The sequence below is a fragment of the Mycetomoellerius zeteki genome, unplaced genomic scaffold, assembly GCF_001594055.1.
Source record: "Mycetomoellerius zeteki isolate Tzet28-1 unplaced genomic scaffold, Tzet1.0 scaffold179, whole genome shotgun sequence".
NCBI lineage: Eukaryota > Metazoa > Arthropoda > Insecta > Hymenoptera > Formicidae > Mycetomoellerius > Mycetomoellerius zeteki.
Window position 1 is genome coordinate 684,794 of NW_017256747.1, and position 24,080 is coordinate 708,873.

At 36.9% G+C, this 24,080-nt stretch overlaps 1 protein-coding gene across 1 annotated transcript in view; it reads left to right on the top strand.

Annotated features, from left to right (window-relative positions):
• N (neurogenic locus Notch protein) overlaps positions 1-24,080 on the top strand; it is a 135,872-nt gene that overhangs the window by 101,550 nt on the left and 10,242 nt on the right. The gene's annotated exons all lie outside the window — the stretch shown is intronic.

The following is a 24,080-nucleotide window of genomic DNA, read 5'->3' on the forward strand; positions in this document are numbered from 1 at the left end:
CTGTAATTATCCACCATAGAACGGAACGCCATTATGCTGACTGTCGGTTAACGGTCTTAATGGGTAGATATCGGTCCAGCGGCGGGTTGGCTCGTTATCCCTAATTTATGTTTGGCCAAGCCATCTTTACGCTTCTCTCGCGGGCCTCCTTAGCTTAAGTTTTTGTCCACCCTTCCGCTTCTCTTTCGTTGCCGACTCTCGATCCGATTCTCCTCCGCCGATGAATCCTTCAGATCTTCTCACACCTATCACGAGCAAATGCGAGGCGAGAATCTATATTTGGAGTGCGAAGCAATTTGCATCGCGCATCCCTCTTGTCCGCTGCCGTAATTAATGTATCGGAAATGTGAGCGATTCGATAACCACTGTCGGAAGAACCGAAGAAGTAGTAAGAGATAATTATTCAAATCCAATCTCTATCTCAGTGTATGCAACCCCTGGCATGCTAACAGGTTTACTTTATCCGAGAGAGAGAGAGAGAGAGAGAGAGAGAGAGAGAGAGAGAGAGAGAAACCGAATTTTATTTATAATAACTGTAACGGAGTACAAGAGTGAGGAAGGCATGTCACTTTGACGAAAAGCATAATATATTTCTTTCCATGTGCCAGATTAATTGAACATATCTTAATAATCTCAAGTCTCTTGCGTGATACCGACATCTTCAATTTGTTTGCGGACTAATAAAACTCAATTTGTAACTGACAAGAAAATTCACAAAACAAGTTTACTTCGAGTCAAAAAAAGAGAAATAACTATCAATTGTAAATTACATATTAATAAATTACGTAAATTATGTAAGAAGATAATAAAAGGGGATATTCTTTTTTCCTTTTTCTCAACTTGTTTGATTTTGCCTTTTCCGGATTGAGAGTTTTACCAACCTTCGGAAAATCAATATTCGCCTCTGATGTTGCATCCAAAGATCTCGAAAGTCGTTGCGAAAGACTCCTTCCGTGAACCTTTATCCGGCAATCGTGTAGCGGGTGTGCCGTATCCTCACGTCCACAGGAACTCGCTCATCCGCGTCTCGCGAATCCGATTTCAAGACAGTTAACTTAATTATCGTTGTTACGGCGGTCGGAAAACGAGATGGGATATCTTACCTCCGTGGCAAGGGATGAGGTTGATCGAGGGAAAAGGAGGGGAAGAGTGACGAAGGGAATATAGAGAGAAAGGGAGAGAGAAAGAGATAGATAACTACGAGATACGCGTGTCGGCATGGCGGCAGCGATTAAGGTAAGGTAGGTCGCCAGCTCTCCCGGGCGTGTTCATGTTCGATGCGACCTTCGGCCTTCTCCTATGGGGTCCGGTGTGGTTACCCGGCATGGACTGGATCTACGGTACCGCTATCTCCTGCTGCCCTCCACGCAGGCCGCTGCGGGAGCATAAAATGGCATCGCTACCCTACATACCTGAACCACGTCAAGTGAATTATCTCGCATTACAGTTTAAAGCTTGCCGCACATTTGTCGGGTCACATCGAACTGGGCTTAAAAAATTCATAGCTGCTGTTTTTGCACTCATGATTTCTTTATTAAATTTAAAAATTATCGATTTTTCGTTTTCCCGTGCAGCGATCCACAAACATATTCATCCTTGTTTTTCTCATTTATGTTGTTGTTTTAAGAAATATTATATAATTACGAATTTTCTTCTCTTCGCATATTTAATTTTATATAATTATATATATATGTATTATATATTTTTATACAATTTTATATATAATTGTTTATACAATTCATATAACAACATTATTAATAATAAATAATGCAAATTATATACAGAAAATTATTATATATCCCAAGAATATATATATTGCTAAATCTATCAAGATTAAAATTAAACGTTCTTTGGTGAAAGGTGGATTGTTATTTCAAAGCTTAAGAATGTTTCTAATTAATTTAATGAAAAAGTAAATTTTCTCGTGATATGGAAAATAGAAGCGCGAAATCCATCACAGTTGCATCGCTCGCACGATCATCAGGCCAGTTCTGGTTCACATGATCGCGTCGGTATTCGGGCCAGATGTTCGCACTCGTTTAATTAAATTTCTCGCGATACCCCCGAGAGCGTTTGCTCTCTGCAACCATTTGACGAGTGAATAATAATTATTATTATTTGTATCATTGCAAATTTTGTTATATCTTGTCAGTGATTACTGCTGTCCTCTCTCCTCTCCTCTCCTCTCCTCTCTCTCTCTCTCTCTCTCTCTCTCTCTCTCTCTCTCTCTCTCTCTCAAGTTTCAAGCTAAAATAGTCTATTCGTTTAAAGTCCGCAAAGTCTAAAATAATCTTTTTGACCTTAAATTATAATATTTCATATTTCATTTTTCTACAATAATTTTATACAAAAAATAAAATTTACGAAAAATAAAATATTTTTTCCAGTAATACAAATAAAAAATAATATTCTAATGCAGAAACATTTTTTATACAACTTATAAAATTATCTTCCAAGAAAGTAGAATGCGTAAAAATCTTTTTTATCCATTGTAGTCCTCAATCGTGACGCCGCATTTTAAGACTAACTCATCATAACAGATGTTTCTGTATTTTGTAAATAGAATCGGCTCTACGGCAATTTAGTATTAACTGGATTTAATCATCATATATTTAGCTGGATTTAATCATGTCGGATCTATGTATTGTATGATAATCTCGACTACGTATATAATTTTATTAATTTCGATCACGATTCGTCCGAATTGCGGGAGAGCCAACAATTTATCAGTGCGCTGGTGAATCGCAATAAATATGTAAAATGAATTGCCAGTCGTAGTCAGTAATTTCCGACAAGATTCAATTATTCCATATTGAAGGAGAAATGAAGGGAAGGAGCAGTTAACTTTATTCTTCCCCTAAATCGATATAATCTCGTTAAGTCGGCTCAAAGAAAACTTGCCTCATTACAACTCGTTCGATCGTCTGCGGTGATCGTTAGCTTCTGGTTGATAAGAATCACTCGAGGGCTTTCCTTTGCGGGAATCCGGGAATCACTAGTACATATTAATTTTTTAAATCGTGATCCATTAAACGACACGATCGATGATTAGACCATTCTTATCGTACTCTCTTATCTCATCGTTGACTGTCGGCACTTATTTCGTGGAACCAGAAATATTTTTTTTATCGTTGATTATACAATATTTTTTTATCGTTGTTTATATATATATATATACACACCTATTCATATAACTAATAGAACCTTGCTTATATAAGCGTATTTATTCATCAATGTCAATTACATTTTTTTTTGTTACAGGTAAGTCTCACGAAAACTTTACACTTCAGGAGCGATCCATAAGCCAGTCAAGGTCAGATATTTCCAATTTATCAGGCGTACGAAAGATAATTGTTGCCGCTCGTAATATTTTCTTTCAATGAGCAATCAAGCAACTTTCGTGTCTGCGTCTTTCACAGATTTATCCTTAAGGTTTTCATTAAATTACAACGGGGCAGTAAGTCGCTTACCTGCCAATTGGCACGCTAGAAATGTTCGTTCACGTAGCGCACGTCGTTAACATTACATCGAGGGCAGCCGCACAATGCGCCCATTACATCCGATAGAGGCATCATTTCCGTTCTGTCAAGTCGGCAAACGATTATGGTGTAACCGCAATACTAGACGAAATTATCCTCTCTTCAGCATATAATTCGATAGCAAATAAAAAATACTGATAAACTGATTGCGAGGCATATTATTTATAAAAATACGATTAAAACAAGTTTCATGACAAAATTAGTGTTCTATTAAATTAAATAATAAATATATTTTTATGTATTGCACTGTTACATATCAAAGGAGCAATGATAACCCAATCCCTTAAGTTAAATAACATTTTGTTATTTTTAACTTTCTGTTTGTCAAATCAATTTATTTCTGCAAATAATTTCAAACTAAAATGATCCATATTTACATATGTGGTAAATAATAAACTAAATTTGAGTTAAATTTAATATATTTTCTTGAGTAAAATTATTTAACTCCATTGTTTTAATCTCTCTCTCTCTCTCTCTCTCAAATTAATGATTAAAACTTAATGATTAATTAAGTTGTTATAATCACGAACTACAACTACCGTTTTCGTTAATCTTACTTAAATTATAGTAATTTTTGTCTAAATATTTATATATAAATTTAAAAGTATTGTTATAAAGAAAAAGAAAACAGTCAAAAATTATTCTTGTACAAGATTTATAATTTTATATTTTATGCATTATATGTAATTTTATATTTTATGTAATGATTTTTTTTTATATTTTACGAAATTAAATGAAGAAACCATAATATTGATTTCCTACTTGTTAGCAGAAATTACTCTTGAGCCGTTTACCAATCAGGGTCAAACCGACCCCATCGTGGTAGTTATGTCACCCAAATTTAACCGTAGCAATTGAGGGTTAATAATACTGGGTTGATCAAACCAGGAGAGATAATAATAATTTGAGCATAGCAATGATGCTATCAGAGTGACATACTTGCATGTCTCCTAATGGCGGCATAATAACGTGGCCGTTACGTCCGATAAAAGCTTCATTTTCATTTTATTAAATTGTCGGAGCAAGTGAACGTATCTGTACACGCAGAGCAGGTGCAATTTTTACGGTTTCTGTTAGAATTAATCCATCAAAAAAACGGCCGAGCTATAATAAGAGCTCTCATCCAATTATTCGTTTATGCGATATTCATCTTGCTAAAATTGGAATGATTCAACGTCGTTTATATCAAATTGCTTTTTGCACGAAAGATTTTTGCACACAAATTTGATGAATTATCTATTAAATTTTTTGTTTTCCTTAAGATACTTACAGTTTGTGATTATAGAAAATAATTAAGTTAAATTAAATGTGCGTTATATCAATATATATACATATATTTATTATTTAATTTAATAAGACTGATTTTGCCAATAATTTCAAAAAATTATTTTAATATATTAATGTTTTTTTTTTATAATGCCTCAACTTATCGTACGAAGAATTTACAAGTTATCTATGCTTTCTTATATAGGCAAAAAAAAACAAATATATTACATTTATTAACATAATGGTAACACACTTAACAATAAAGAGAAACAAACGCATTTCTTAGAGATAAGTTTCACGTGAAACAAATCTATATCTGTACGTATAACATTCTTGCGGTATCGATTACCACAGTGCTGAATCTAAAAAGAACGTTAGTACAAATCATAGCAATAGTAACAGAAGTTATTTATGCTCACTGAATTTCATCACGTCCCGAGGTTATTGAAAAGGCAGAAAGACGAGGATGAGAACCTTTATCACGATATTTATGTTTTGCGCCGTTCGCTTTATGTACTGTAACATTTTCCCCCAATTCAACGGTCTAATTGTCACCATACCATCCGCTATATCTTTATTTAATAAAAAAAAAACCGCAAATGTATTCCTCGAACATCATTAACTATCGCTCAAAATCGATTCGATCATGCCGTTTACATAATGTCGCCATAATAAACATCTTATAGATATCATTTCCAACTCAATCGAATCATCGCCGGAATCGCGATTCAGCGATTCGATTAGAAAACAATATCGCTAGGAGTGGACTAACGGTATCGCGACGGTGTCCTCATTGTGAAAGGGTTGATTCCTGTTGTCGATTTGTTGATACGATCGCGCAGGCAATCGGAGCCAATCATGCTCGGAGCCGTGTTAGCAAGCGAATATATCCCAAATGATTTGAAACGTGTTGGCGCAGTTCAGGTGGAGCACCATGTACGTTGATTAATCTCCAGATTCCGATCTAATTGGATTATAGAAGGTTATACCTTGCTTCTCTAATTTTCATTCGTCATCGTTCGGATCTTCCGTCTGGTTCTTCCGATGATTCGTGCATCGTCGAATCACGATGCTCCTTCTCTAGCTACGTCTCTCTCTATTCTGCCGTTCGCTAGTTGATCCGCTCAATTGATATTCGTTGTGTCAAGGGTATCAAAAGAATTGGTCGACCGGTGATTTGTTGCCGACAGCGCCGACAGGTTCGTTTTAATGGGAGGTCCTTGTGTACGATCTGCTTTCTAATATTAGAGATACTCTCTAAGGCGTTAATTTTTTTCTCTTATAAAGCTTTTAGAGCTCGACCCGCATCATACATTGCTGATTCTAGTGCTGGCGACATGTGGAGAGATGATAATAACGTAGGTATACCACACATGTGGTGTATGCACATGTTAAAATTTTACGCTATTATGTTATCTTATGCGTATTACAATATAATATGATATAAAATTTTGTATTATTAGATGGAAGAAAAAAAATCAAGAGAATATCAATAAAACAGAAATAACTGTATCATTCATATCGAGATAAAGATTTTTTGTCAAAGCAAGTCTTAATTGAAGTATTTCATTTATTTTTAATGATCGAGTTTGTGTATTATCTATATTTTATCTTTACCAATACTCTGAGCTATCGTATAAAAAAATTAAATTAATTATCAGTCAGGTGATAAATGCATGTTTCCCATGTGAAAAATGCAAGTATCCTGTTACGTGTCATTTTCTGTTTTGCTCGATACACGTCATGCGATATATTATCAGTCGGCTCATTAGCCGCGACCCTCGCGGACGCGCATACGCCCACAACGCGGAGTAGCGAGATTCCAGTTGCAACGAGCGAGCGAGTCAGCCAACTAGCGGATAAAGGATGCAGCATGCGAACCGTTATGATGGTCTAGGATGAAGCGAGAGGATTCGCGACATAAGTGTGGCACGGCGACGCCTCGGGCCTCGTATAGGGGTTACGAAGCGCAGGAGAAGCCGCGCGGTGCAGCTTGCACAGTCGTCGATATCCTCGGCCACACCCACATCCTCTCTCGCTCGCTCTTTCCTTTCTCTATCTCTCACTTTTCTTCTCTCAGGAGAAACAACTCGGATATCTCGGCAACGCTAAATCGGAGACCGGAGAACGCATTTGCATCCCGGGTTTTGCGGCGCGGTTACACGCTCGCTCCACTTGCCTAAGATCTGAAGTTTGTTCGTTCGTTATATTCCTTCCACACGGCCGCCTTGTTGGGAGCGAGACTGCATTCGCACGTGCACTGCATCTCGCATGGCCGCCTTTAATTCCGAGGTAATCGGCATTTCGAAATGTCACGTGACGGCGATACGGCTGCTGTCTCTTTTCTAGCATTTATCCTCCGCGTGCATAAGCAAATGTGTCATTCCGCAAGGAAAGTCCGGAGATTTCCTCCAGATTGAGATTTTTAAATTTCAGCTTACATCTTGTGTGGTCCATGCATTTTAATTAATATACTTGTTCTTGTAACATACTTGTTCTTGCTCGTAAGCTATGTAATTTAATCTGTTGTCTTTTCTCTTATTTTTATTATTATATTTTTTGTTATTCAACATTATTCTAACACTTATTTTATAGTTTTTCTCTATATCGATCTTTACTTTGTTTCTGCTCAAGTTCACTTACCGTAAAAGGAATATGTTTCTTGTCATAAGAGAATGATTTATCGATCTTTGGTACGCAGGATACAACGTGTGTTACTGAGCGCTTAATAACGTAGTATTATTTCGAAACAACGGAAATCTGGCCTGGTACAAGCCTCAGTCTCGCAATAATAGCGTCGCTCCAAATAACGGAGCTCGCTGCCTGGATGAGAGCAAAAATCGGTTGTCCGTTTGCTCAATTGTCGGAAGACCGTTAACGTTGGCCGGAGCTCTCAACTTTCATCGTCCGCTGATACCGTGTAATTATTATATCTATGTCCAGCCGGATATTGGTAGTAACCTGTAAAGATAAGTTTACGACATTTCCGGCGAAAATTGTCCACGTTTTCCATTCTTGCGAACGCAAAAATTTTTTACGGTATTTTACGATACAAAGTTTCCTGCGTATATCCATAATTTTTTGAAAGTTTTTAAAATTTGTTCAATGCATCTTTAATTTCTTCTACGATTTTATCAAAATTTGTTGTATATCTTCTTTTTTTAATAAAGCCAAATAAAATGGTATATATTTCCTAATTACGTATTTAAAGATCTTAAAACACGTCCAATTGAAAGAAAACTGATAGTATCATAGTAATCAATCTCATGGATATCTTCTTATTAAAATTTAATATTACAATGACAGTTAAGAGTAATTTATATTAATCTCCAAGGAGAAGCTATAAGTACAAAATGAATTAAATACTTCTCTTTGTAACTATTTTGATCGCATTACGTGTTACATATCTGTGATTGCTGATGAATCGCTCTGTGAAAGAGAAGGCTAGAGATATAATATAAGTCTTGCAACCAACGTAGCATCATAAATCGCGTCGGGACACGCCCGTCTCTCTTCATTATGAAAGGATCAGTAATTCTGCGTATGAAGGCGAGCGTGATTCTTGATCTTCTCTCTCTCTCTCTCTCTCTCTCTCTCTCTCTCTTCTCTTTCTCTTTTGTTTGTTTTAATACCTATGGAATCCAGCTTGTATCTCTTAAAAGATTTAAGATAATTAAAACTATTAATATTGTATGCTATTGTATAATATAAAAAAATGAAATATCTCTCTCTGTATAGAATGTTACTTCCAAAATCACATGGGGATGATCTTGTCAGTTCCTCCATGAACTTCGTCCTTTATTTTTTTTCTGTTCACACAACGCTTGCACGTTCCACGCGCTGCTGAATGGCGGACGCGTGGCATTGGTATCCCTTGACTCTCTCTCTAAAACGCTTCGCAATTTAACCGTTGGAAAGGCCGCGCCATATATAGGATAGATGCAACACGCAATCGTGTTATCTGTAGCGCATAACTGGGATATGGCCCCTTTACTCTAGGCGCTTCTCTATGTGTGAACTGGCACGACGCCGGATCGAAATGTTAACATCACCGTGGAAACCCGACGTTCGCGTTAAAGTTTACTTGTCCAATAGACTCGTAAATATGCAGCTTCGCTCGTTTATATCGTGTAAAGGTATAAAGAATACTTGAAAGCGCGATCTGTATGAATTCAGCGTCGTGCTATGTGAACTGATTTCCTTCGTTCTGTTAGCATAAGCTGGTTAATGGTAACCAACTTCGCTGGGCCGCTGTCGCAACAGTAATGTCGCAATAGATTTTGTTATATTTCTTCTATAGTGAAGAGAAAGAAATATGTATATCTAAATATATATACAATCAGAAACGATAAAATTAAAATATATTACAATTATTTTGTGATTATATAATATTCTAATCAATTATCATTGTTTTTACCAATAACGAATTAATATCAGACAGTACCGATAATCAAGTATATGTTTGGGCAAACTTAAACATTTATTTTCCAAAATTCTATGCGTTTTTACAACAAAGTACAATTAGCGTATTGGATGCATCATCACATTCTTTTTTCCTTTCAAGGAACAAATCCACGAGACATTTTTGTTTTAATGGGGAACTGTATTTCGACATCAGGATTCTTGACTGCAGTTATAAAGTCCTCCGACGGCGCAACCGTCGAAAAAGCTTGAGAGATATGTATAACGATAAATCCTCGGCATTAGTAACATACGGCCTGTGCTCGTCCGCCACGCCCCAAACAATTACCAAGGAGTCGAGGCGATAAATCAGCCGCGAAACCGTCTACGGACGAAACACGTAGCGCCATAGTGTACCAGGAAAGGATATACGTGTATGCGTTGTATGGATCAATGCATGATTATCGATTCCATCAGGAAATCGAGAGTTCTCATTTGAACGCGTCGCATAAGATAATAGACGGATGAATCCATTTCGCACGGATATCCCTTACAGCTTCCGGAAATACACATATGAACACTTGTTCATGACGTTCTACCTTTTACAACATACAGAATTCAAGACTACATCAAAGGACTACTTCAAATCAAAGATGGGAGTGATGCATCATGATGCTGAATTAAGATTTCCATTGACAGATAAAAATCTAGCTGACATGTGTGAGTGTTTGTGAAAAATGAAAATTAAACCGATTTCTCAGTTCCCGATTAACACGGAATATTTCACACATTGTGCACATTTTACACTTCGAACGTTCGATGCTGCATACGTATAAGAGCTGCCGAGAGAATTCTAGTGCTTTAAATACCTTGGAAAAGATAGTAAGCGATCAAATTCTTTGAAATCACAAGTTGATTTTTTAAAATATCAGAAAAAAAGAAAGAAATGAGGAAGAAAGGAGAGAACAAAGAGAGGCACGGATAAATAGAAGAAAGTTGTTCTTTAAATGATGCTTTTTAATTTTAATGATGCTATATCTATACTATACCTGTGATAATCATAATTTAATGGACCTATAGATAAGTATAATAAACAACGTTACGATGTCGAATACCAGTACTGAAATTGGTTCGTAGAATTGACATGCACCTCTGACATCTTCATTACATTCGAACGAACGAGAGTATTGAATTTACTGTCTCATCGATCATTCTCGTCGACAGACTCCTATGATCCTCTTCACATCTTTCTCTCATTGCGCATTATATCATATATTACTGACGTCATTGTATCATCGATCACGAGAGCATCCCTTCAAATACTAAGGGTAATATTCATAGCATTCCTTGACTATTCAAGAGAAATAAGAATTCGTATACATAAAATAAGAGTACACAAACATGTATAAACAAAGAATCTTTATATTCTTGTAAGATAATTTTTATTTAAAAATATCTCATTAAATTGCAACAATACATTATTAATCGTGAAAGTAATGAACGTGATAAAATAAACAAGTGAGAAATTTAATGGAATAACAGACGACCAAGATTTCTCGTTTCTGATTCCCATCCGGGAGATGAAAACGGAGCGCGAGATACGATTACGTAAAATTTATCTGTATTTCTCATAGCAGAGGTGTTATGTGCTTTCTACACAACCCGGACACGTACGCGAGTACAGTGCAGGCGCTATTAACATTTCCTCGAATAAGCGATTTTGCCAGCAAATCTCTAAAGTTTTTCTCTTTTTTTAAAACCCTTTTTTAACTATACTCTTCGCAAAGCATATTCTCCGGCTGTTGAAAACCTCAACAAAAGGTATGAAGAAAGATTGCAATTAATGAAATAAAATTATCTTCCAGTATAGTACTTTCTTAATCATGACAAGGAAACGGTACCCGTGAGAAAAAGGCTGGCAGTGTACTGATCTAAGCGCTCGCCAGCCTCGCATTTACTTAGAGCCGGCCCTGTCTCCACACGTCGGGCGTGCAGCGGTACGCCACACCCAGGTCACAGCACCTACGGTGAAGCTTTTTTTTTACGGGATTCTCCTTCGAGAGAGATCCCGATACGCCATCTCCCTGACTGAATCACTTGCAGACGCACGAAGCGGCGCGGTCTGGCCGTTCTCATTTCGCACACTAACACAGTAAACGGAACATTACGTTACTGCTGTACTATACGTATAATTGACGTAAATATCTTTGCGAATTGCTATATAGAAAAGCATTCTTTTACATTTTTACACGCAAACATGATTTACCTGAATAAAAAAAAGAGACTCTATTGTATAAATCTAGATTTTGCCAGCCGTTTTGCAACAGTCGAGATATGTTGCTTTCCTTCTTTGTCCGTTTCTTTAACTTCTTGTCCTCTTTCATTACTTCGTTCTATTCCTCTGTATGGAGAAAAGTTGATCGGTGCATACTACCTTCCGCGTCCCTGTCCCTTCTTCATAGGTAGCCTTGGTAGCCGGTCCATCATCGGCTTCCTGCCGAGAAAGACGCTACGTTTTAATGAATATTACGTACGCATGCGGTATCCTGCGCGCGATCTACGAATCATCGCTCCCAATCATTTCTGCATCATCTTACAGTGTTATAACAGTCAAGACATCTCTTGATTATCGATTGACATATCAGGAAGTTTACCATGATCTTTTCCACATTTAAATATTGCAATGTCTTTCGAACTCGTTGACGTACGTCCTTGCAAAACTTGCTTCCACTCAGACAATTACCTCACTGATTATTCCTGACATTCATCGAACGCGTGTGATATCGAGTCGGCATTTCAATTCAATCGCACAGCTCGTCCTACGCGTACTTTACCGCGGCAGGAACCACGTGATCTCGTGGACCACGCGGGAGGATTATTTCTTTCTCTCTGTGTGTCTTCCGACGCGACGGCGTGCTATAAATCCTTCCTCATCATTGCTTATCCACATGACAGATAGCACCGTATGGCCGCACACCTGCGCGCGAATACAATGCAGAACGTAGAATGACGTTTGTATCAGCATCTCGTTAGAAACTTGGTAATCGAGCTAGATTCACGCGGCAAAAGCGATGGAGAATGGAGCTTCTGGTACACTGTATTTAAAAGTAACCATAAAAAGTTATCTGCTCGTCTTCCTTCCCTAAGGCTTCCTTCTCTTCGTCGACTGCTGTCATAAGCTCGATTATGCGAGTTTGACTTGCGCGTATTCCAAGCGTGAAGAAACAGATGAGGTTGGTCGTAATCGTAAAACGTAGACTCGATCGTGCAGGATTAGAACTGGACTCTTTTCCTACCCCGCGGAGGATCCTATTATAGCGCTCAAGCATTACGCCGAGCACTATATCGTGGTAATTAGTTCACCCGTGAAAAATCTCACCGTGAATTTGCATAATCTAATCGGATTATGCCGTGGTGCACGAACAATCTACGACCTGGAAGCTGGAACGGGCCGACGATCTTCATGGGATCACTTCGTAACTTGGGAGTTTCTGCTCTATTACCCGACTAATTAGCGATCGCAATTCGACGCGAATCTTTCTCGAGACTCTGCATTATTTCTACCCAGGTAAATCGAATCTGTCGAACGACAGTTTATTGTTTCTTGAGTAATTTTTTTTTTTTTTTTTTTTAGAAAAATTCTTAAAACATAAAATTATGTGCCTAATGTAAAACAATCATTAAAGTTTACTATTTTTAATTAAATCACGCTGTATTTAAATTCTTAATTTTAGTTACATATCGCGTCTTGCAAAGATATTTTATTTTTCCTGAAATAATTAAATGATAATTAGTTTCTCAGTTTACAGCAATTCTTACATTTAAATACAGATCAAAATTAGGAGTTGAAAAAGTCAGTTCTTAAAACTCTATAATAAATGATTTAATTTATAATTATTAATGTTTATTAATGATATCGAGGGTTTATATTGAATAATAGAACGTAACATTCGAACTTATTTGCAGTCGAGAAGGAAGATATTTGTTGATGCTTTTCGCGTCATTACTGATAAATTTGCTCATTAGCGTAAACTTTGTGAAGGCTGAAGACAAAATTGCGGTTGACAGGCCACGTGTGGGTAGTTCATTTTGTATTCACATGAGTTTCGCGAGCGTAGGAAGTTTCGCGATGTGCATGGATCAACCCTTGGTGGAGAAGTCGCTGACAAGCCAAAGGGAAACGATCTTTGAGTACACCACGGACAGATGCGCGTTGCAATTAGTTTCCGCGAGACTTGAGTGGCGTGCAGAAGAAGAAGAATCCACGCAATTTGCATAATTCTCCGTCATAGCACGCGAACTCGCGAATACATTAGGACGATTAGGACGACGAATGTCCTTTTCATTGAAATTCTTTTTTTCTTTCTGCGAAAAAGATTAAATGTTTTTATCTTCCAATTAGATATTTTAAACTTGTAAAGTTTGATGCAAAGTATCACTATATTTTGCAGTAAAATTTCAAAATGTCTTATATTACTGCCTAAGAACAATGCATTTGAAAATCTGCAATGAAATCAGATAATTACGAACTTTTCTTGAGATAGCTTGATCTTAGTGTCAATCAATTGAATGCAGCAACTATCCAACTTGAATAGAAAAACGATTCGCTCATAGCCCAGCTAGTTTTCTTCATTCGTTCATATAATTGACTGGCCAATTATGATCGATTAATCGGGCAATAGCGAAAAAAGCACGATTCGAAGAAGCCATCGTCATTATGATAAAAACTGTCACGAAACAGCCGTCTTGGGAATAACGTATGTCGTTGACGAAGCGATCGTGACATACTTCATTTTATCTCTCTCCAGTATTCCACTATGTGTTTACTATTACATTGAGTTGACTAGTCGCCTTATTCAGACTTTCAGGAAGCAGCTTTGATCATCAAGCTATCGGAATTGCATGGAATTGGTCGCTGTTCGTCAATTTTATTGTCGCAAGAAGATAAATTGAATAATTTTCTGTTTTAATTTTGGTAATTAAAATTTGTGTAATTATTGAGGTATTAAAGATTGAATTATTGTATCTTTAATTATATCTTTTAACAAATCATAAAAGTAAAATGTTTAATTTAAAAGAAATAATCGATCGTGAATCAGAGTGAAATCTTAGGGAATTTAAATCTTAACTTAAAATTATTCTCTTTAGCCATAATCTATTTAAAATGTATGTTCCTCACGATTGTGTTTATTTTAAAAAAAATCAATAAGGAAGTCGTACGGATCCAGTAAAAAATGAGACGAATGATTTCAATCCACCTGCAGTGCCCGCGGGCTTCTCCGTTAATATTGCCGCAATGATGCAGTGCAATGCATAGCGATACACGGCCGATGCACCGCCGAACGCCGTGGAGCTGGAATCCGCGGGGAAATTCCAGCGCTTCGCCGCGGCAGAAACGCATTCGGGTTTACGAGCGCATTGAGTTTCCGGATTTTTTATCTCTTCCGGCGAAGCGAATCATCTTCTCTAGCCGAAGAAGTGCCTCGCCCTCTTAACAGAAATTTACAGTTAGACGGATAGAAATGCAAACTTTTGAGAGACGGGTTCGATGATATACATTGCTGGGAAGAATAAGTAGAAATTCTTTCTAATATACAGTTTGAGAATTAAAAATTTATTTTTGAACCACTACGTGGTCCACAACGTATACGAACGACTGAAATATAACTGAAAAAAAACTCGGATAAAAATGTTAAGATGCAGGATTGTTCCAAGGGTTGTATTTTAATGAGACATTCAGCTAATTGTAATTTTTCTAATTTAAGCAGTAAGAATTTAAGATACAAGATCTATCGATTAATACGTTGTAAACGTATTTGACACATCGTCAAACATCTTCAGATAAATCTTTAATAACGTACTCTAATTCGACATAACTGTACGAATGTTTATACAGTAACCATTTCCGCATTCGACAGATAAGTGCCAATTGATTGTGAAAAATTAAAAACGTAACTATGTCGAGGGGGTACCACTAGCTGAAATATTGTCCCACAGATTACATGATTTCATATGATTTCATCTGATTATAAATAATTTTTTCACTACATATGAAGTCATTTGGCAAAATATACGATTTTATTTAATATTATACAATGATTTCTCGTGGTTGCGTAATTATCGGATTACACAGAGACTTCATATATGAATTTTATAATGATTTCGAGGACTGTCCCAAGATTACATTAAGTGGTCACCCCCTCGAACTACGTTGTACATAACACGCGTGCTATCGGAAACATGTGGTCTACCTCTATAGGCGTCGATGCGTAGTATCCTTGCGATGATCAAGAATGCAGCGGAGTTTTTCCTGGTATTCAGAAACCCGCGTGGAATCCGAAATTGTTGAATCGATCATCCGAGAGTTAGATGACTGCGTGGCGATTAAGAATTTCTTCTACCGTTAGTACTCGACCGGCACCGCGTCAATTCTCGCGCGCGATTTCAGTCGACAGGTTTCGGACGAATAATCGCGGCTCTATCAGATAAAGTCTCGCCCTTCGAAAGATTTTACAGTTAAGTCGACGTATACACGACACATCAGTAAATCGCGGTTTCATAACCAATAACGAAGAGTTCGGCTTTGTGCTTTTTTCGTCTGCTGACTTTCGACCGAGATTCTATAATCAATTATCTTTTAATAGAGAATCGTAATTCTATGAATTTTACGTTCTCTAAATATTTTCTGATTATAGTATTTCAAAAAGAAACGACAATGAATTGTTGAATATTTTAATAATTACAGATTTATAAATGACGCATTAATCATAGGAGATCTTTTTTTTGATTTATGAGATCTGAATATAATTACGATTTCAATCAGAGATGGAGTATCTATAATTATCTTTTATTATGGATATCAGTATTTATCTTCAAAATGCGAATAATCACATGTCCATTCTTGTACGACATATCGTTATCGTAAAAATAGAAATGTAATGATAATTTAATAACAGATTTGACTGTGTTACGATTGTTACATACGAGCGAGAAAAATATTAATAAAGCTGATGGTTTCGATATATTAATAAAATACCGTCTCGTATTTTGATTAATATATTGATTTGCATTTATTGTTAATGTCAAAATGCGATTGTCCCGAGTGTCATTTTCATAGCACATAAATAGAATTTGTATCCTATCAGTAAAAAAAAATTAATCGGTTACCGCAATTTAAAAAAATTTTGAATCTAAAAAAACGAATTACGTATGTATCTTTTTTAAACTTAATTTATTCGAAACTATATTAATGCGTGGATTAACTCGTGTTGCGTAACACTTCGTTTGCGTATACGTCGGTGTTCAAATTTGATGGCATCTCACATTAAGGAGGGCACGTACATACCTTGGCATGCGTGTGAAAAGCGATACCCTCGGGCATGGCGTAATTATCGAGCTCATTAAACCGACTGATTTGGCGGCGCAATTAAGCGTGGACGATTTGTAAAGCTCCGATATTTATTTGGTGCATTACGGTGTACTGTGCAGCAACAGTTTTTTTTGCCTTCTTCAATGAGAGGCTCTGCGCTGCCTTCCACGAGCAACTTGGATAAAGATGAAGCGATGGAGGCGAGAGATGGTGGAGGAAGGGGACGAAGAGGCGGCTTCGAGCAGAAGGAGGACTTCGATCTTGCGATGTCCTCTCATTTCCTTGATGAGGGGCCTGATGGGTCCTCTTTTTCATTCGATTCGGTAAATAACGCAGTCCACTGCCGTTACCACCGCAAGCAATTCGACTTCTTAGCCTGTGCGACTCGTCATTATGTCGTCGCGCATTAACGTCATCATGAGGGCGAGAATCAAAGTAAGAGGAACAGAGACAGCGGCAGATAAGAAGAACCGATGGCATGAACGAGGAAGGGTGAACGAAGAGGGCAATGTTGCGAATGTTGCTTACTCAGGTAGTCAAGCCTTCTCTCTCCAACGCACTCGCGACCGTTAATCGCGAAAATCAAGCGAGTACTTGCAGGTGCTCGATGTCTCACCTTCGCCTTTCCTTCTCACAAGTTTGACCGTGATTGACCCTCGACCTTCGATCATTCGCGCTTCACGATAACTCGAAGTCTTTCTCGTTATCGATACCGTGATAGATGCGTAAACATAATCTGCATTTTATTATTAGTAATCCGTTAATAGAAACGTAATCTGTGTTTTATTAATAATCGGGATTTAAAGACAAATTGTTGCTTTTGCGAAGAAACGTAATTCTATTAAATATTCTTAAGAATTTATTACAGAGATATTTAGCTTTTGAATGTACACAAAACGGAAGAAAAGCAAACTGGTGCATGTACAAAGAAAAGATTAAATATATGATACGATAAAAGCGAAATTCCTTAAAAATTAAAAAATTCTAATCTATCAATGAAGATGAGAAAATACAGTTTCGAAAAATTGATAATTTTTTTCATATTAATTTATCAATATAAAATTTATAATAGTAATATATATGATACGTTTCTAAAAAAATTGTGACTTTCGTGCAACGCAAATGCATCTGTTATAACAACAGATTGAGATGTCGAATGAAATATAAACAATCCTATCTGATATAATGGTCATTTAAATAACGTTAAATCAAAACGATACAAATCAAGTGTTTTTTATAACAACCAAACGAATCCTTTTCTCTCGTTTCACTCGACGAAGTGTAATAATTACAAGATTCGATCAACTTTGAATTTATTTTAGTGAAGATTACATAGGATGTTGAAAGTACCCCACGATCACATCGCGATGCCATTTGAGACATGCGATTCTTCTTCAAGCTTAATAGTTTTTTTTATTCTTAATCATTTAATCGAGGTGTAAACAATACCGTTTTATAAATATTGTATTCCTTAAATGTCGAATGGGAACGATGGAATATTCGGTAAAGCAATAAATGACACACAGGATGTATCACGCAATGAATTATGATATTCTACGTAGATTCTACGTAGAACATGTCCGTAAAAGTCTAAGGAACAGGAATTCTCCTCAAACTTCCTTCGGAGGTTATACTAGCGTGCAGCGCGCTGGTTTCCGCCGCGGGCCAGGAGTGGATCTCTCATGAAGGGACCACTTACGGAAACTGCTGCGTATCCTCTCACGAATCTTGGCAGCGTAGAGAATGAAGTTTGAATTTACGTCCTCTCGCTTGCGAGATATGTTCCTTCGGGTCATTCGCGGCAATAATACGCAGGTTTCGCCGATGGAGACGAAAAGGTTATTGAGAAAATCATGCTGTCATACTGGGCTAATGATTAAACAATACCCAACCAATCAAAGATGTGTCGGACCAAATGAAATATAAAAATAATATGTAGAAGGGAAATGTATATGTACGTTTAATATTAAATATGCCAAACAGTCAAATTTTTGGAAGATGTTAATATTTGGTTTGTAAATGAGTGAATATTAAGAAGTTTCTTAACATATTATAACGTCTGTTTTTATGATTAAATAAGCTATATTTTAAGAGAATCTTAAATGTAGTGTTTAGTTATAAACAAATTTAAAATAAAATGAAAAAAGGTTCTCCAGAACATAAATCAAAGAGATAAAATTCCTATATAAGAACCAACACTAGTTTTTCGTGTATATAAATTTTAATTAACTAAATCAATAATGTAGACGTTTTGACTCACGATTTTCGGTACGATAATCGCATATTCAAAAATTACATATTCGCGCATATCAATATGCGATTATTGCACTGAAGATGACTCAAACCGTGAATAATGTTCTGATTCACTGCTCCCTTTACACGCTTTTCCCTCGCGCGGCGAGATGGAGAGCGACGTTGCACATATAACGAGATATCGCTTTTCTAATTTAAACAAGCGGTGCCCCTATCATACGTAATAGCTCTGCCGATGTACTATATGCCCTCGCTCTGGTACTCGTACACGTACACGCGGATTCGAGCGCAGCATCCGTACGCTACGGTCCATATGCGTACGAGCGCGTTCACTGAGTGTGCATCCGTACCGTATCAAAGGTAAGAAAGAGATACACGTGCAGCAAGATCGGGTGAGAGGCAGAGGTGGCGAGCAGGGGGGTGGAATGAGAGGTGGAGAGAAGCGCAGCTCGCGGGGAGTTGCGAGCCACGGTTAGGTTTCGCATAGTTTATCAACGCGCGTATAGGCCTCGCTACGAGAACACCGCGGCGAGGCAATAGATTACAATTATCCAAACACGCCCGGCCAAACGTGGGAGTGCGCAACACCACCGACGGCGCGTTCAAGCTGATACAGGCAGAGATCGGTTTCTCTTTGCTTTCTCCCCCTCTCTTCCTCTCTCTCTCTTTCTTGCCTGCACTCTCTGTGGCGTATGCTTCTGACGCTTCTCTCTCATGCAAGCGATGGGCTGGATTAACTGTTCATTAGCGGGCGTCGATGATTGCCAAGTAAATTCATGCATTACGGAGTCGAACACTTTGAAGTCAAGGGTTGAAATCAGAACTTAAATTGTCGTACAGAACGTTCTATGGAAGTTGTTATGTAGAACGTTACTCTATAGATAGGATTGTTTCACTTTTTCCGTGACAATCCAGTTGAAATTTTAATCAATTTTAATTATTATTTTTTCTTTCTTTTTGTCAAAGCTGAAATGGAACTTGCTATATTTAATGTATAATATTAATTATATATATTTAATTTTGTATTAATTCTATTAAACTATTAAATATCCAAATTTTGGAACACAGACTAACGGTAACCGATAATGTAAAATTGTAAAATATTCACATTACAAGGAATCAGATAAAAGAGATACTATATTACCTAAAGAAAATATTTTACACACTACTAAAAAAATTTTTATAAAACATTTTTATTCGAAAAACAAACATTCGTAAAATCTTATCGCCATAACATGATGATAATGACAAGCATGATATTTTGATCGCTTTTAATAAAAGAAAGTATATAGAACTTGAACAAAACGGAGTGCGAACAATTGGCGCATGTACCGCGTAAATTGCTTAGTGCAGATCGATCGGATCGATTATAATCTCTCCATCGCGCTCCAATAGACAATGTTGCGAGCTAGTCGACTCGTCGAGAGTCGTCGTATCCCGTGCGGAGATCAAACGAAACGGACCATGCCGCTTCTTTATTATACACCGAGTTCTGCCTCGGTGCAGAATCAGAATTACGGTGCGATGCGAGCTTCCTTGTCTTCGCCGGTACCGTTCCTCGCCCCGTAATCACGTTGTATTATTCTGCTTTATCTGCTCACGCTTTACTTGCTCGATCGATCTCTGCAATCTCGCACTGTGCAAGCGTCTCGAAAAAAAATTTACCTTTAAATGACCAACGAACAGCCAATCGATTTGGAACTCAACCATATCGTTATAAAAAAAGAAACCTGCATTGGTACATACATTTCCGCCGCTTCGCGTGCCACCGCGTTGCGTCGAAAAGGTATCGATCCATTCGATGAATTCAGCGATCGGCCGAGAAAATTCGCATTGCTCCACAATCTCGGTACCGCTAGGTGCTCAAGCGATATCGAACCCGGAATTGATTCGTGCGGATCAGCGCCGTGTCGAAATTACGGCAAATGGAACGGATTCTACAGTCGCGATGATACACAGAACGGCAAGAGTCATTATCTTCATCATCATTCCGGCACGCGTGATCTTGCGTCGCTTCTCCCACGTAAATCTTCCCTCCTCCCTACTCCTCCCTCTCCTTGGTCGACAGATAAGTAAATTGTTTCTGGTACGTTGTTCGATCGTACGAACTGATCTGCGTTGATACTAAGATTAAATTTGATACAATTCGACTCATGCGTGTCCATGGAAACGTTTAGTTTCCATGGACTAATGTGTGCGTGCAGATCGTAGTTATTTTTAAACTATTGCTGATTCATAAACTCACATAAATATAAATAATTACCCAAATATAGTTAAAGCTATAAAAACGTATATTTATTATTTTAAATTGATTGTAAAATACCATTCGACGTTTGCTTTAACTTTAAAAACTGTGTTGTGATACGTTTGAAAATGTAAATGTGAAACAAACAAACCATTTCTATTACCTCGCTAAGAAAATATTATAAATTTTTAAGGAGGCTCTCGCGCTATTTTCTAGTCAATAGACAATTTATTCATAATAATATGTAAAACAATTAAAATAATGGAATAAAAAGATTACTAACAATATCTTATACCATTATACATAATTATTGTTAATTTTGTATGTTACTAAACATTTTCAAAATGACAAAATTTTCAAATAAAAATAGATATGTAGTTAAAGTATCATGAGAAGTTATATGAAATTATATATATTTATTTAACGTAAAAAGAATTTTGGAAAGCAGATGTGAGCTCGATAACTCTCGCACACACGGTCTAGACATAATAAATATCTTAGTCAGTAGCAAAAAGTGAACTCGACCAGTTTCTACCCGAGAACTACCACTGTATCGATGCAACGCAATATTTATGAATCGGCAGCTATTCATTTGGTCCGCGGAAAGGATTGACAAGTGAGCATTACGGATATTAGAAGAGGGGCGTGGACGGCAACGTCTATCGCAGGATACGTCGTCCGATGAAGGATAATACCAGCTCCCGAACTGAACCAGATGCGTGTAGCGATCGGGATGCATACGGAAGAAGCTAAAAAAAAAAAAAAACATTTTGCGCTAGACCGAATATTTGTTCTTTCCTTTGCACAATCCAGAGACCCTTATCTCTCAACGGGCTTCGGTAATCCCTAAGTAAATTAATGTCTTCGAAGCTTCCTTGAAGCTGTTAATAATAGCACCGCATCGAGAAAATTAAGCGGTTTATTTGAAATTAATTATGGCTTTTCAGACCAGCTTGTACTCGTTCTCTTCGCGTTGACAACCCTTCATTCATCTATATTCTTCTGAATAGAGTAGATTTTAGTAGAGCATATACATTGTTTCTTGTAAGATTTTCAAAGCAAACTTTATAATTGTGTGTATGAAGACATATTTTATTATTTTGTAGTGTAAGAAAAATGAAATTTGTTCAATTAAAAATGTCATTTGTGTGAAATGTTTCTTGAGAGACAATGGCGCATTAAATCGGCCTTGAAAAATATTTCTATGACGAGCTCCGCCTTCTGTAAACGTGTTTAATAATTCAAATGTTCCTGCAGGCGTATTTGTATGTAAATTTAAAATAATGCAAGAACAAGGGGTCTCTACAGCACCGATCAAGCGAGCATATTTGAGATGGGCCGGTTTCTCAAATGACCTAATCCTGAATAATGAATAAAGAAGAGTGATGTCGTTGAAAATCGAGTTTTCTGAATTTTCCGATTTTCCTAGCATGAACACAATGAAAAAGTGAACAAATTGATGGAAAATAAAATCTTTTTGAAAAAGTTATTTTCAAATTAACTGAAAACTAGGTAGTAGATAAAAAGTCCCATCGATTTCTGAAGCATAATCTGTATATCAGCTTGCTTATAGAAGTTATTTACGGAATTTGTATATAATGAAACAATTTTGCACTTGTAAAATTTATTAGTGACTTGCGAAATTTGCGATAACATTCAAGCGATAATACATCGCCACACGTAGCGCGTGATTCATATGGTCGGAGAGGGACTTTGAGATTCGAAAGGAAGCCACAGGGATCCGCCGCTTCTCGTACGTGCATTCACAAGTAAATTAGCTGCATCATTGTCTGCGCGAATGGACGAAAGCAAAGGAGAAAAAAATATCGACTGAATGTAAATATGATAAAAAATCCGCGCGTCATCCGGTTGACGAGAATCAAAGAATGCTCTTCGAGGCGTCGCGATGCGTCGACGTGACGACGGGATTTCTTATACGCAGCTTTGCAAAATCATCCTTCGATATCGAACGCATAAGCAGCTTATCGATCAGTTCGTTCGATGTTAAAAAACCATCACTTCTGATTTCTTGATACTTTCTCAAAATTTAAAACTTGTATATAACATAAATAATTAATATTTTGATTTAATATTTGTTATTTTTAATATCTGAATATTTATTATTTTTCTTTCTATAATATAATATATATTTGTTAAAATTTTTGACATACAACGATACTTTATGTTATCGATGTATGATTTTGCAAACATCAAAATATACAATATACTAAAAATATTATAAGGCTGTTTTATGTAATCATTATTTCTTAACTCTAAAAAAAAATACGATTGCATGACGCATCTTCGTTACATTGTTTCAGCAAATTTCTAGCTCATTACTAGAGTTTCAGAAATGTAAAACTAAGATCTTAGTATGTATATAGTGAAAATAATTCTCTATGTACCAGCTGCCTTGCTTCAGGATTATTCTCCAGTATAACATAATTAGACCACCTGCGGCGAGAATGCGTCGCGTGCGTGCCCCATTCTACTCTTTCTTCTTCGTTTCCTCGCTTCTTTGTTTCTTCTTTTGCATCACACGATGCAATAGAGATTCACCCGGCTCAATTTGTATATGAATGAACACGCATTAGCCTCACAATGTTGACAAAAGCAAAGAAACTTGACCATTAAGACTACCTGATGCAAGGATCGTCAGGAATATCATGCGGAAGCGCGGTAAAACACATAGATTCGCAATTTTCACGGTAAAGAAGTAAATATACAGTTAGTCGCGGTAAATTTAATATCTAAATGTGACACTGAAATATTGTTCGATGGTGAATTTAACTTTCCGTCAGCAATGTGAAATTTTCATCCTTTGCAACCTGGTTCTTTGAACTTCAGTCATGTCATGCAGATTTTTACATTGTTCCAGATTGCACAAAAATCTGAAAAAAATTGTTATATATTTGTAAAAGCTTAGTAAGCACTAACATGTTTTTACTGTTGTATAAATTGGATTGTATCTTATTTATTTTTTACAGATTTAAATTTATCTATCGGA